We start from the raw sequence: 14,392 nt of genomic DNA on the forward strand, positions 1-14,392 counted from the left end.
TTTCAGTGCAAGTGGAAACTGAGTAAGGGAATCTTGATGTATGAAATGCAGCTTTACATTGAATTTCACATCAATTTACCTAACTGACCATGCATCTAGATCTTACGACAAGAGAGAATACAATTCTTTTTGTACTATTTTAATTTTGAACAAGTCATGTTTATGGTACCTAGCTCTTAGAAAAAAATAAAAGAACAAGAGAGAAATGGTATATCTGCCCACCACCACCTGCTATTTTTAGATTGGCTAGGAAGCCCTATCTGGCTGCCTTTGTCCATCTCATTTGGCAACTCTTGAGCCTGCATCACTCAGAGAGAAAAGAAGCTTAGAAGGCAGAAAACTGAATTTCTTTGATTTTCCCGTCATCATTGATGAAAAAATATATCACCACAAGCAATTTGAAGGACATTCGCTGTAAGTAAAACAGTAAGTGTTTTTATTTAGCGAGGTGGGCTTATGCAATGTGAATGACATGATATATTTTCACCTTTCTACTTTAATAAGAGGTGAGGAAGGTATGAACCTTCAGTCCTGATCTGATTTCTATTTATTAGCAAGAGAAATAATAGTCTAGAAAAAGATGCAAATACTGTGCATACAAACACACACACACATATATATTTATATGCCCATATATTTTTATGGCCTTTTAGAATAAAATCCTTAGGGAAAAAAGGGAAGCAATATGAAGTCAAGCAAAGAAGAACAGAAACAATTTGAGAAATGACAGATTTTAAGATTAATGTACTCTGATGAATATGAAGGCTAAAGAAACAGTATTTAAAGAAATTAACTTTCCATTTACCTGGATAAAGGGAGATAATATACCCATGGATCAGTTTTAAATGAGCATGCATTTGGGCATCTTATAGATAATAAAATTTAATCTATTTTATCTGTAGTTTCTATGAAGTGTTCTGAAACATTTCTATTGTTGAATATAGTAAAATACCAAAGGCTCTGGTAAAAGTCAGGTTATATATTCTAGGTAGTTTTCCTTTGCCTGTAATTATTATTTTATTAGCTTGCTACACTAACTTTCCTTTTACTTTCCAGTTGACTTTCCTTTAATTGTTAAATTATCATTTTCCTATAATTGAAGAATTTTATTAAATGAGTTACCTAGTGTCAAGTGCTCAATAAATGTTTATTCTAATTGCACTGATATTTTTAATATGTGCACAAAGTCTAATGAAATTATATAAGAAAATTCATTTAAAATCCATCCTGTTGCAAGCCATATTAATTATTTTACATAGTTGCACATTAACAAGATAAAATTCACTTTCATATAGCTGTTCCAAAATTGATATTTTCCTCCATCTCTAAAAGTGTTTGAGAAAAACTTACACTGTAATCTTAGTCTTATGTCTAGTAGTAACATTAATATAAAGTAATTTTGCCTACTAGGAAAAGTTGTGGATATGTTTCTCTCTTTAAGTCTGTGATTATGAAATCAGAGATGTATTCAGGAGAATTCATTTATAATGACTTAAATTCAAAATAAAAAATTTGTTTTATAAGTCTCCACTACTTGTGAGGAAAATTTAGGGAACATTTATAAAGTGCTTTATTTTTACATATTGTATCATTTAATCCTCACAATAACCTTGTGAGACACATAGAAGTATTGCCTTTAATAGATGAGAAAACTGAGATTCACAGAGGTCATAATTTGAATGTGATAAGCCAGTGTTTCTACAAGAGACTGGATCACTGGAAAAGGATACTTTAGAAATGGAGCCTGCACAGGAAAGGATCTTGTAAAGGATCCTACAAGTTCCTTTCAAATTTCACATTTGTGTGATTTCTATATTTTTAGGTGGGAGGAAGCAGGTTATATAGTAGGAATCACCTGGGAAGACCCAAATTTACTATATCCAGGTCTTGAGCAAAGTTCAGCCTCTCTGAATCTCAATTCCTTATCTGTAAAACACAAACATTTTAAAAATAACTTGCAGTGTTATTGAAAAGATAAAATGAGATAATGTAAAGAAGAGCTAGACCCTTCACCACTTAACGATAGAGCTATTGTTAATATATGGGCTTCCCTTGTGGCTCAGCTGGTAAAGAATCCACCTGCAATGAGGGAGACCTGGGTTTGATCCCTGGGTTGGGAAGATCCCCTGAAGAAGGAGAAGGCTACCCACTCCAGTATTGTGGCCTGGAGAACTCCATGTACTGTACAGTCCATGGGGTCACAAAGAGTCGGACACGAATAAGCAACTTTCACAAACTGTTAACATATGTAAATCCAAATACAGTAGCATATAGCAGTGTATAGCGCAACGGGCAGACTTGGGCTTCCCTGATGGCTTAGACAGTAAAGAACCTGCCTGCAATGCAAGAGACCCAGGTTTGATCCATGGGTCGGGAAGATCCGCTGGAGAAGGAAATGGCTACCCAGTCCAGTATTCTTGCCTGGAGAATTCCATGGACAGAGGAGTCTGGCAGGCTAGAGTCCATGGGGTCACAATGAGTCAGACATGAACGACTGAGTGACTAGCACTTTTCACATAGTACTACTAATTAGCAACTGTTTTGGGGAATGAGGAAAGTGAGTGGAGAATTTATTGAAGATGTTAAAGCAGAGAAAAGTGTGTGTGTTAGTTGCTATTTGTTAGTGTGTGTTAGTATATGTTTGAGGTGGGAACTAAAATCTCAATGAACAGCAATACAGATGGAAGAAAGAAACTTGCAGGACAAGAAAGAGCCTGGGACCTAGCTCAGTGGAAGCAGAAAGCATGAGAATCACTTGGCAAATCCTGGGCAAACTGTTTCAGAACCGACCAGGTATCAGAGAGGCCTCCAGCAACCTCTGTCATTTAGGGAAATGGAAAGTTTCAGCACTGAAGTGGAGTGGCTGATGTTGGGCTTTATGAACTGACTGACCTAAGTTAAAATTTTGGCTGTGAAATAAGAGAGATATGTAAAGGATCTATTTGTTTTCTGTTTGTTGCTTCCTTTGCCAACAAAAATATAAAATCTGTCTCTATGGACAGGACCTTTGTTTTGTCCCTGTATCTGTTATATACATGTAATAGTAGACCCTTAAACATTTGTTGAATGACCAAGCGAACCTGTCAAAAGTATGTGTGTGTATAATAAGCCAATTTGAATGATGTGAGGAAAATACTCCCAAGCTGCAGTGGCGCTAATAAGATTTTTATCATGATCCATCCTTGTCTAAATTTCTATTTCACTTATTATCCAATCATTCAAGTAATATTTAATCACATACTTGTTGATACTCTAATTTATTTTATATTTTACTTGCCCAATTGGACTGTTAAGCTTACGGAGAGTAGAAAGCTGTCCTTATCCATCATCATCTAGTCTGATACTATGCTTGCAGTTCTCCAAGTTGTGATAAAAATATATGTTGTGAATTATTGGGCCACATACCAGAAATTTACACTTATTTTTTAAAAGAAATTTATACTTGATAATGGTGGTTGATCATGGCAGGATTTTGGCTGAAATGAAAGTTATGTTTTCTTCTGTTGTCTCCCATGGATATTTGTCAGATGAAAGGCTGAAAGGCATGAGGTCAGTGGATAAGGAAAAGACAGAAAGATCTATATGAGAGTATTTATGTTCTAATCCCAGAACAGAGTGTAAATGTGCTGGTAGATATTTTGAGGTTTCTGTGACAAATCTCTCTCTTGCACATGTCTTTGCCTAGAAAATTCCCCTTACACCCTCTCCTTCATTTGCTAATTCCTACTTAGCTTTCAATTTTCAACTCAAAATCGCTTTCTCCAAGAAGATTCTGTAAGCTTCTTCTTTTGACCAGACTGACCTAAGTCTGGCCAAAGTGTCTCTCATCTGTGTTCCCATTGCACTCTATACCTTCCCTACTATTATACATAGAAAATTATATTGTATTATCTGTTTCCAAGCTAGGCAATCACTCCACGAAGTTAGGAATTGTATATGTCTTTCTTACCATTATACCCTAGAGCAGTGCCTTTTAGTAGTAAACATTTGTTGAATAAACAAATGAAAAGTGACTAAAGGGGAAAAAAATCTGTAAAATAATAGCTGTCATTTATTGGTGTCTGTTAAGTGACTGGAACTTTATAGAAGTTAATATTTAATCCTTGCAGGCATCTAGATGGAGCAATTGAGTTCAGGGAATTTACCTTCAAAGTGATACTGCTGAGATTTGAAACAATGTCTTTCTTGATTCAAAGCCTGTATCCTCTCCGCTTTAATATTGCCCCTCTCACATCTTACATTTTTGTAAGTTGTTACAGGCTACAGACACCCTTCTTATGACACCCTTGTGAAACTAGATCTTATCTTTCATTTTATATCTAGTAAGTGGCAAAGCCATGGCTTTCAAATCAAATAGTCTAGATCCAGGTTCATTTTCTTTCCATTATAATACACCTGTCTTATTCTGGGGACTCAGAGGTGTAAGGCTGTCACAGAAATGGTGAGATAATAAAAGTTTTTAAAATGTCAAGATGCTTTTGATTCATAAATAATAGAAACAATTCCAAGCAGATGTATTTTAGCAGGGCTGGAATAAATTTTATATTTTCTTTGTCATTTTTCTCAAGAAGGGGGGAAATGAATACAGTTGGGAATGATTGCTATTAACACTATCAAATGTTTTCCTCTCTTTTGTATCTGATTGCTTCCTGGCCTCATATTGTTATGAGCTCAAAATTCATAGGATTTCGACAGAAGGTACTATTGCTTTGGGGACAAAACGATGTTGTTGGGTGAATTTAATGCAGCTTCTTCCTATCATTAGCCCTTATTCTTGTAGCTATTTGTTTTACAGTTACTCTGCTTATCCCACACCCCTCAGATTGTGGCTTCTGTTAGGAGCAGGCTTAGCTAGGTTTGCTCTGGAGGTCATTGACTTGGGCCACCCTCGGCCTGTGGCTTAACTTTGCTCTTTACCCTTCGGCCAAAAATTACTTCTGTTGAGAAGTAAGGGGGGCGGGGGTAGGTAGGAATAGGATATTAGGGAGTGTTTATTTTCTAGTGAAACAAGCAGAGGCTCAGAACTAAGGAAAGGAAATCTCCACAACCCCTTCCTGAAAGTAGAGGTCTCTTATGTTGACAGATAAAAGAAAACTCAGTGTGAAAAGGGATTCAAATTTTTTAGTCTTGCTAAAATTCTGGTAGCTGCTTTGACACATATAGTTTGCTGGACTGTAGGGCAAAGCAAATGCAAAATATTTCAAAAAGGAAAGAGTATTTTTTTTTAAATTTCAAAAAAGTATTTGTAAAAGCACTAAAATTTATAGTTTTCTAAAGCCACAATTAACCAAAATTTTATTTTTTATATCTTTTAATAAAATGTTAGACTTAAATGACTTAAAAACCAATCACAAATTTGAAAATAAATTGTTCTAAAACAAATATAATCCCAACGTATATCCTGATTATTGGCTGCTTTGTTCTGCCCTGTACTGTTGTGTAAATGTTTGATGAAGCCACAGTTCATTTATTTACTTTTCTTTGATCTCTACACCAGCTCAATATGTTTGTGTTTCTGTTTTCCTTGTGACTTAGCATTTGCACTACTTGGCCCTAGAGTTTTGCTGAACAGGTGAGTTTGACCCTTTTTGGCAGGTAAAGAGAAATGTGGGTAACCCAGGCCCAAGTAGGTTGTGACAGAATAGAAGGAAATCCCAGGGTCGTTTTTAAAAAACTGAGGTATAATTTATATACAGTGGTCTGTAACTTTTAAGCAAACAATTAAAAGTATGTAGACATGCATTTAACTACCTCCTGTCAAAATACAGAATGTTTGCAGTATCTCAGAAGGCTCTTAGATGTGCCTGTCCTGACATGACTGACTCCAAAGGATGACCACTTTTCTCATTTACTTCATCATAAATTAGTTGTGACAGGAGAGCCATTTTTCAGTGTTTTTCACAGAAGGCATCATGAATGGGAATGACTGACAAAGTCTGGGCATTGAGAGTTTTCAAATTCCTTGGGATGATGTACGTAACAGGTGTGGTGCGTTCTTCGTTTCCTAAAGACAGAGACATTCCCAACTGGTTCTACTCAGTTCCAGACTGGTCAGGGGGCAGAGCTTTCCCTTAGGTATCCATAGGATGTGCAAATTGCCCACATCAAGTCCTACACATCTTAAGAGTGTCCAGGTTGTTTAGATGGTTAATTTTCAGAGGCAAAGTGTCAGTGTGGGGTACACATTAAGAATAACTCATCATGGCATCTTTTTCTCTCTGTTCCAGACCTCAAATTCCTACTCCCTCTTTGAAAGTTTCCCCAGTCCTGGACCACATCCAGGTCTGGTCTCCATCTCTACTTGTCTCTATCTCATCTCCATGCATGCTAACTCTTTGGGGAGAAAAAAAGCTAAGCTAGATGCATGCATCCTTACTTCTATCTCACATTTAATCCAAGGGGTGTTGGGTCTCCGTTTCTGCTCCTGCACTAAGGGAAGATAATAGTGATCCCAGAGATCATTTCATACTAGTAAGTACAATTTACCTTACTCTGAGAAAGTTGTGTATGATTCCATTATATAGATGTATTCCAATTGGTACAATATTTTAATATTTTATTTATTTTTTATTTATTTATTTATTTATTTTTATTAGTTGGAGGCTAATTACTTCACAACATTTCAGTGGGTTTTGTCATACATTGATATGAATCAGCCATAGATTTACACGTATTCCCCATCCCGATCCCCCCTCCCACCTCCGTCTCCACCCGATTCCTCTGGGTCTTCCCAGTGCACCAGGCCGGAGCACTTGTCTCATGCATCCCACCTGGGCTGGTGATCTGTTTCACCATAGATAATATACATGCTGTTCTTTCGAAACATCCCACCCTCACCTTCTCCACAGAGTTTCAAATAGTCTGTTCTGTACATCTGTGTCTCTTTTTCTGTTTTGCATATAGGGTTATCAATTAACCCATCTTCTAAATTCCATATATATGTGTTAGTATGCTGTAATGTTCTTTATCTTTCTGGCTACTTACTCTGTTATAAGAGGCTCCAGTTTCATCCATCTCATTAGAACTGATTCAAATGAATTCTTTTTAATGGCTGACTAACATTCCACAGTGTATATGTACCACAGCTTCCTTATCCATTCATCTGCTGATGGGCATCTAAGTTGCTTCCATGTCCTGGCTATTATAAACAGTGCTGCGATGAACATTGGGGTGCACATGTCTCTTTCAGATCTGGTTTTCTCAGTGTGTATGCCCAGAAGTGGGATTGCTGGGTCATATGGCAGTTCTATTTCCAGTTTTTTAAGAAATCTCCACACTGTTTTCCATAGCGGCTGTACTAGTTTGCATTCCCACCAACAGTGTAAGAGGGTTCCCTTTTCTCCACACCCTCTCCAGAATTTATTGCTTGTAGACTTTTGGATAGCAGCCATCCTGACTGGCGTGTAATGGTACCTCATTGTGGTTTTGATTTGCATTTCTCTAATAATGAGTGATGTTAAGCAACTTTTCATGTGTTTGTTAGCCATCTGTATGTCTTCTTTGGAGAAATGTCTGTTTAGTTCTTTGGCCCACTTTTTTGATTGGGTCATTTATTTTTCTGGAATTGAGCTGCAGGCGTTGCTGTATATTTTTGAGATTAATCCTTTGTCTTGTTTTTCTTTCATTTGCATTATTTTCTCCCAATCTAGGGCTGTCTTTTCACCTTACTTATAGTTTCCCTTGTAGTGCAAAAGCTTTTAAGTTTCATTAGGTCCCATTTGTTTAGTTTTGCTTTTATTTCCAATATTCTGGGAGGTGAGTCATAGAGGATCTTGCTGTGATTTATGTCGGAGAGTGTTTTGCCTATGTTCTCCTCTAGGAGTTTTATAGTTTCTGGTCTTACATTAGATCTTTAATCCATTTTGAGTTTATTTTTGTGTATGGTGTTAGAAAGTGTTCTAGTTTCATTCTTTTACAAGTGGTTGACCAGTTTTCCCAGCACCACTTCTTAAAGAGGTGTCTTTCTCATTGTATATCCTTGCCTCACTTTTGCAAAGATAAGGGTCCAGTAGGTCGTGATTTAATCGTCTGGCTTCTATTCTGTTCCATTGATCTATATTTCTGTCTTGTGCCAGTAACCGGATAACTGTCTTGATGACTGTGGCTTTGTAGATAGAGTCTGAGATGATCCAGGGCAAGGTTGATTCCTCCAGTTCCATTCTTCTTTCTCCAGATTACTTTGGCTATTCGAGGTTTTTTGTATTTCCATACAAATTGTGAAATTATTTGTCTAGTTCTGTGAAAAATACCTTTGGTAGCTTGATAGGGATTGCATTGAATCTATAGATTGCTTTGGGTAGAATAGCCATTTTGACAATATTGATTCTTCCAATCCATGAACACGGTATGTTTCTCCATCTGTTTGTGTCCTCTTTGATTTCTTTCATCAGTGTTTTATAGTTTTCTATGTATAGGTCTTTTGTTTCTTTAGGTAGATATACTCCTAAGTATTTTATTCTTTTTGTTGCAATGGTGAATGGTATTGTTTCCTTAATTTCTCTTTCTGTTTTTTCATTGTTAGTATATAGGAATGCAAGGGATTTCTGTGTGTTAATTTTATATCCTGCAACTTTACTATATTCATTGATTAGCTCTAGTAATTTTCTGGTAGAGTCTTTAGGGTTTTCTATGTAGAGGATCATGTCATCTGCAAACAGTGAGAGTTTCACTTCTTCTTTTCCTATCTGGATTCCTTTTACTTCTTTTTCTGCTCTGATTGCTGTGGCCAAACTTCCAACACTATGTTGAACAGTAGTGGTGAGAGTGGGCACCCTTGTCTTGTTTCCTGATTTCAGGGGAAATGCTTTCAATTTTTCACCATTGAGGGTGATGCTTGCTGTGGGTTTGTCATATATAGCTTTTATTATGTTGAGGTATGTTCCTTCTATTCCTGCTTTTTGGAGAGTTTTAATCATAAATGAGTGTTGAATTTTGTCAAAGGCTTTCTCTGCATCTATTGAGATAATCATATGGTTTTTATCTTTCAATTTGTTAATGTGGTGTATTACATTGATTGATTTGCGGATATTAAAGAATCCTTGCATTCCTGGGATAAAGCCCACTTGGTCATGGTGTATGATTTTTTAAATATGTTGTTGGATTCTGTTTGCTAGAATTTTGTTAAGGATTTTTGCATCTATGTTCATCAGTGATATTGGCCTGTAGTTTTCTTTTTTTGTGGCATCTTTGTCTGGTTTTGGAATTAGGGTGATGGTGGCCTCATAGAATGAGTTTGGAAGCTTACCTTCATCTGCAATTTTCTGGAAGAGTTTGAGTAAGATAGGTGTTAGCTCTTCTCTAAATTTTTGGTAGAATTCAGCTGTGAAGCCATCTGGTCCTGGGCTTTTGTTGCTGGAAGATTTGATTACAGTTTCGATTTCCTTGCTTGTGATGGGTCTGTTAAGATCTTCTATTTCTTCCTGGGTCAGTTTTGGAAAGTTATACTTTTCTAAGAATTTGTCCATTTCATCCAAGTTGTCCATTTTATTGGCATAGAGCTGCTGGTAGTAGTCTCTTATGATCCTTTGTATTTCAGTGTTGTCTGTTGTGATCTCTCCATTTTCATTTCTAATTTTGTTAATTTGGTTCTTCTCTCTTTGTTTCTTAATGAGTCTTGCTAATGGTTTGTCAATTTTGTTTATTTTTTCAAAAAACCAGCTTTTAGCTTTGTTGATTTTTGCTATGGTCTCTTTAGTTTCTTTTGCATTTATTTCTGCCCTAATTTTTAAGATTTCTTTCCTTCTGCTAACCCTGGGGTTCTTCATTTCTTCCTTCTCTAATTGCTTTAGGTGTAGAGTTAGGTTATTTATTTGGTTTTTTTCTTGTTTCTTGATGTAAGCCTGTAATGCTATGAACCTTCCCCTTAGCACTGCTTTTACAGTGTCCCATAGGTTTTGGGTTGTTGTGTTTTCATTTTCATTCATTTCTATACATATTTTGATTTCTTTTTTGATTTCTTCTATGATTTGTTGGTTATTCAGAAGCGTGTTATTTAGCCTCCATATGTTTGAATTTTTAACAATTTTTTTCCTGTAATTGAGATCTAATCTTACTGCACTGTGGTCAGAAAAGATGACTGGAATGATTTCAATTTTTTTGAATTTTCCAAGACCAGATTTATGGCCCAGGATGTGATCTATTCTGGAGAAGGTTCCGTGTGCACTTGAGAAAAAGGTGAAGTTGATTGTTTTGGGGTGAAATGTCCTATAGATATCAATTAGGTCTAGCTGGTCCATTGTGTCATTTAAGGTTTGTGTTTCCTTGTTAATTTTCTGTTTAGTTGATCTATCCATAGTTATGAGTGGGGTATTAAAGTCTCCCACTATTATTGTGTTACTATTAATTTCCTCTTTCATACTTGTTAGTGTTTGCCGTACATATTGCTGTGCTCCTATGTTGGGTGCATATATATTTATAATTGTTATATCTTCTTCTTGGATTGATCCTTTGATCATTATGTAGTGTCCTTCTCTGTCTCTTTTCACATCCTTTATTTGAAAGTCTATTTTATCTGATATGAGTATTGTGACTCCTGCTTTCTTTCGGTCTCCGTTTGCATGAAATATTTTTTTCCAGCCCTTCACTTTTAGTCTGTATGTGTCTCTTGTTTTGAGGTGGGTCTCTTGTAGACAGCATATATAGGGGTCTTGTTTTTGTATCCATTCAGCCAATCTTTGTCTTTTGGTTGGGGCATTCAACCCATTTACATTTAAGGTAATTATTGATAGGTGTGGTCCCGTTGCCATTTACTTTGTTGTTTTGGGTTCACGTTTATACAACCTTTCTGTATTTCCTGTCTAGAGAAGATCCTTTAGCATTTGTTGAAGAGCTGGTTTGGTGGTGCTGAATTCTCTCAGCTTTTGCTTATCTGTAAAGCTTTTGAATTCTCCTTCATATCTGAATGAGATCCTTGCTGGATACAGTAATCTAGGTTTAGGTTAATTCTCTTTCATTAGTTTCCAGTAACGGTCCTGCCATTCCCTTCTGGCCTGGAGGGGTTCTATTGAAAATCAGCTCTGTTACTTATGGGAATCCTGTTGTGTGTTATTTGTTGTTTTTCCTTGCTGCTTTTAATTTGTTCTCTTTGTGTTTGAATCTTTGTTAATTGGTTTAATATGTGTCTGGGTGTTTTCTACCTTGGGTTTATTCCTCGTTTGGGGACTCTCTGGGTTCCCTTGGATTGGGTGGCTATTTCCTTCCCACATTTAGGGAAGTTTTCAGCCTATTATATCCTCGAGTATTTTCTCATGGCCTTTCTTTTTGTTTTCTTCTTCTGGGACGCCTATGATTTGAATATTGGGGCGTTTCACATTGTCCCAGAGGTCCCTGAGGTTGTCCTCATTTCTTTTGATCCTTTTTCTTTTTTCCTCTCTGCTTCATTTATTTCCACCATTTTATCTTCTACCTCACTTATCCTATCTTCTGCCTCCATTATTCTACTCTTGGTTTCCTCCAAAGTGTTTTTGATCTCATTCATTGCATTATTCATTTTTAATTGACTTTTTTATTTCTTCTAGGTCTTTATTAAACATTTCTTGCATCTTTTCAATCTTTGTCTCCAGGCTATTTATCTGTAACTCCATTTTGTTTTCAAGGTTTTGGATCATTTTTATTATCATTATTCTAAATTCTTTTTCAGGTAGATTCCCTATCTCCTCCTCTTTTTGTTTGACCTTGTGGGCATTTTTCATGTTCCTTTACCTGTTGGGCTATTTCTTTGCCTTTTCAATCCTTGTTTAGATTGCTGGTAATCTGGAGTGGGCTTTCTGTATTCTGGAGGTCTGTGGTCCCTTTTTATTGTGGAGGATTAACCCAGTGGGTGGGGTTAGACAATTGGCTTGTCAAGATTTCCTGGTTAGGGGAGCTTGCGTCAGTGTTCTGGTGCGTGGAACTTGATTTCTTCTCTTTGGAGAGCAATGGGGTGCCCAGTAATGAGTTTTGAGATGGGTCTATGTGTTAGGTGTGTCCTTGGGCAGCCTGTATGTTGATGTTCAGGGCTATGTTCCTGCGTTGCTGGAGAATTTGCGTGGTATGTCTTGCTCTAAAACTTATTGGCTCTGGGGTGGTGGTTGGTTTCAGTGTAGGTATGGAGGCTTTTGGACGGTCACTTATTACTTAAAGTTCCATGTAGTCAGGAGTTTTCTGGTGTTCTCAGGTTTTGGGCTTAAGTCTCCTGCCTCTGGATTTCAGTTTTATTCTTCCTGTAGTCTCAGGATTTCTCCAACTATACAGCCCTGATAAGAAAACTTCTAGGTTAATGGCTAAAAGATTCTCCCCCGTTAGGGACACCCAGAGAGGTTCACAGAGTTACATGAAGAAGAGGAGAGGGAGGAGGGAGATAGAGATGAACAGGAGGAGAAAAAGGGGGACTCAAGAGGAGAGAGACAGATCTACGCAGCTGTCTGTTCCCAGAGTGTTCTCCGTAGCCCAGTCACCTACAAGGATTCACAGAATTGGATTGGGAAGAGAAGGGGAAAGGAGGAAATAGAGGTGTTCTGAGGTAGAAAACAGAGAGTCAAGATTGGGAGAGAATAATCTTCAGTTTAAAAATAGGGCTTCTCTTCTTTTTTTTTTTGTAAGGTTATAGTGTATTGAAAATGAAAATTAAGTAGTAGAGGAGTACTAGAGGACTTTAAAAGAAATAAGAGAAAAAGAAAAATAGAAAATAGAAGAGAAAAAGGAAAGAAAAAAAAGAAAAAAAAAGAAAAAAAAAGAAAGAAAAAAAAAAATTTTTTTTCCCCCTAATTAAAAAATCGTAAAAGTCTGTGGAAATGAAAGTTAAGGAGCAATGGGGGAGTAATAGGGGATTTTAAAGGAAAATAAAAGAGAAGAAAGAAAAAAGAAAAAAAAGAAAAAATTTTAAAAAAAGAGAAAAAAGTAAAATTATATCTAGGAGTTTCTCTGGAGCTGTTGCGGTCAGTGTGGGTTCGGCTCAGTTTCAGATAGCTCCTCGTTCCAGCTTACGCTTCTCGATATCTACAGGCCCCTCTGGTGTAGTCAGTGTTTCCTAGAGGGATTTTAATCTGTTGCACCAGTCCCTTCTGAAGCGGTTCCCTTTGTTTATTTGGCTTCTGTTTGCCAGTCTCTTCAGAGCCTCATTTCCGCCCTGACACAGGCGGGCGGAGGTGGACTCTTACTCAGGTAGCTAGTTCCGTCGCTCTGCGGGGCAGGGAGGGCCTTGCGCTGTGGGGACAGGCTTGCGCCGCGGGGATGGGCTGGGGCTGCCGGGAGGGGCTGACGCTGCTTTCTCTGTGCTGCTCAGGCTCCCGGCCGGTCTATATGGAGCGCGCCCCGCGCTGCGCGAGGTTCCAGCCCTCGGGTGTTCCACAAAAGCGCGGAAGGAAAAGCTGCGCCCCCTCTCTGTGCCTTCCCCGTCAGAGCGGTCCAGGCAGCCAGGGGCTTGGTGGGCGCACTCTACCCAGGTGTGGCGCGCCCACTCCCTTCCGCGGACCCAGTCTCAGTTTCCGCTGGCGCCGGTCGGGTGCGTGCGCCTTCTGCCCTCCGCGTCCCCAGCCCCAGTCCCCGCCCGCGCCGGTCGGGTGCCTGCCGCCCTGTGTCTCGCCGCGACCTTCCCCTCCCCCCTGCCTCCTGCCTCCGGCGGGGCTGGGCCGGTCCGCAGCCTGCGAGCTCCTCTCTGGACCCTCTCGGTCTCTTTGTTCTGCGAATGGCCGGCAGTGTGTTCGGGCCGGTTAATTTACTCTCTCTCTTTTGGTCTCCCACAGTTCAAGTTGGCAACTCACAGAAGTTCCCTCCGATTGTCCTCAGGGCACTCGGGCCGGACCCTACCCCAAGCAATGCCGCCTAAGAGCTCCCGGGATGGATCTCCGTCCTTAGCTCTTTTGTCTCACTTTTTATCTTTTATATTTTGTCCTACCTCCTTTCGAAGACAATGGGCTGCTTTTCTGGGCGCCTGATGACCTCAGCTAGCGATCCGAAGTTGTTTTGCGAAGTTTGCTCTGCGTTCAGTCATTCTTTTGATGAATTTGTAGGAGAGAAAGTGGTCTCCCCGTCCTACTCCTCCGCCATCTTGGCTCCCTATATCCCAAGAATTTTTTTTACCGTAATCATCAAGTTCATCACCTTATTAACCCTCAGTGACATCTTTGTTTATGTTTTCTCTATGTAACATTACAAATATTTTATATTTTTTAAATACTCTTCTAAAAATTTTCCCTCCTAGCTAGTACTGTTCCTTCAATCAGTGTTAGTACCAGAAATAAAAAACCATCACTGTTCATATTCTTCATCTTTCCTCATACTTTCTGGATTCTGTATTTCTTTCTACGTCTTACTAAGAATCCTTATGAGGGATTTTTTATTCTTTTTATAAATTCCCTGAATATCTTTAATTGCTCAATTTTCTAAAATATTCTTCATTGCCTTTCATCTCTGA

At 38.3% G+C, this 14,392-nt stretch overlaps 1 long non-coding RNA gene across 1 annotated transcript in view; it reads left to right on the plus strand.

Annotated features, from left to right (window-relative positions):
* Positions 1-315: 315 nt before the first annotated feature.
* Positions 316-14,392, plus strand: part of LOC122428295 — a 52,556-nt gene continuing 38,479 nt past the window's right edge. Inside the window, exon 1 of the long non-coding RNA XR_006265685.1 lies at positions 316-414. This is a non-coding gene — a long non-coding RNA (uncharacterized LOC122428295). The remainder of the gene's footprint in view (positions 415-14,392) is intronic.

This window comes from Cervus canadensis, chromosome 26 (assembly GCF_019320065.1).
Source record: "Cervus canadensis isolate Bull #8, Minnesota chromosome 26, ASM1932006v1, whole genome shotgun sequence".
NCBI lineage: Eukaryota > Metazoa > Chordata > Mammalia > Artiodactyla > Cervidae > Cervus > Cervus canadensis.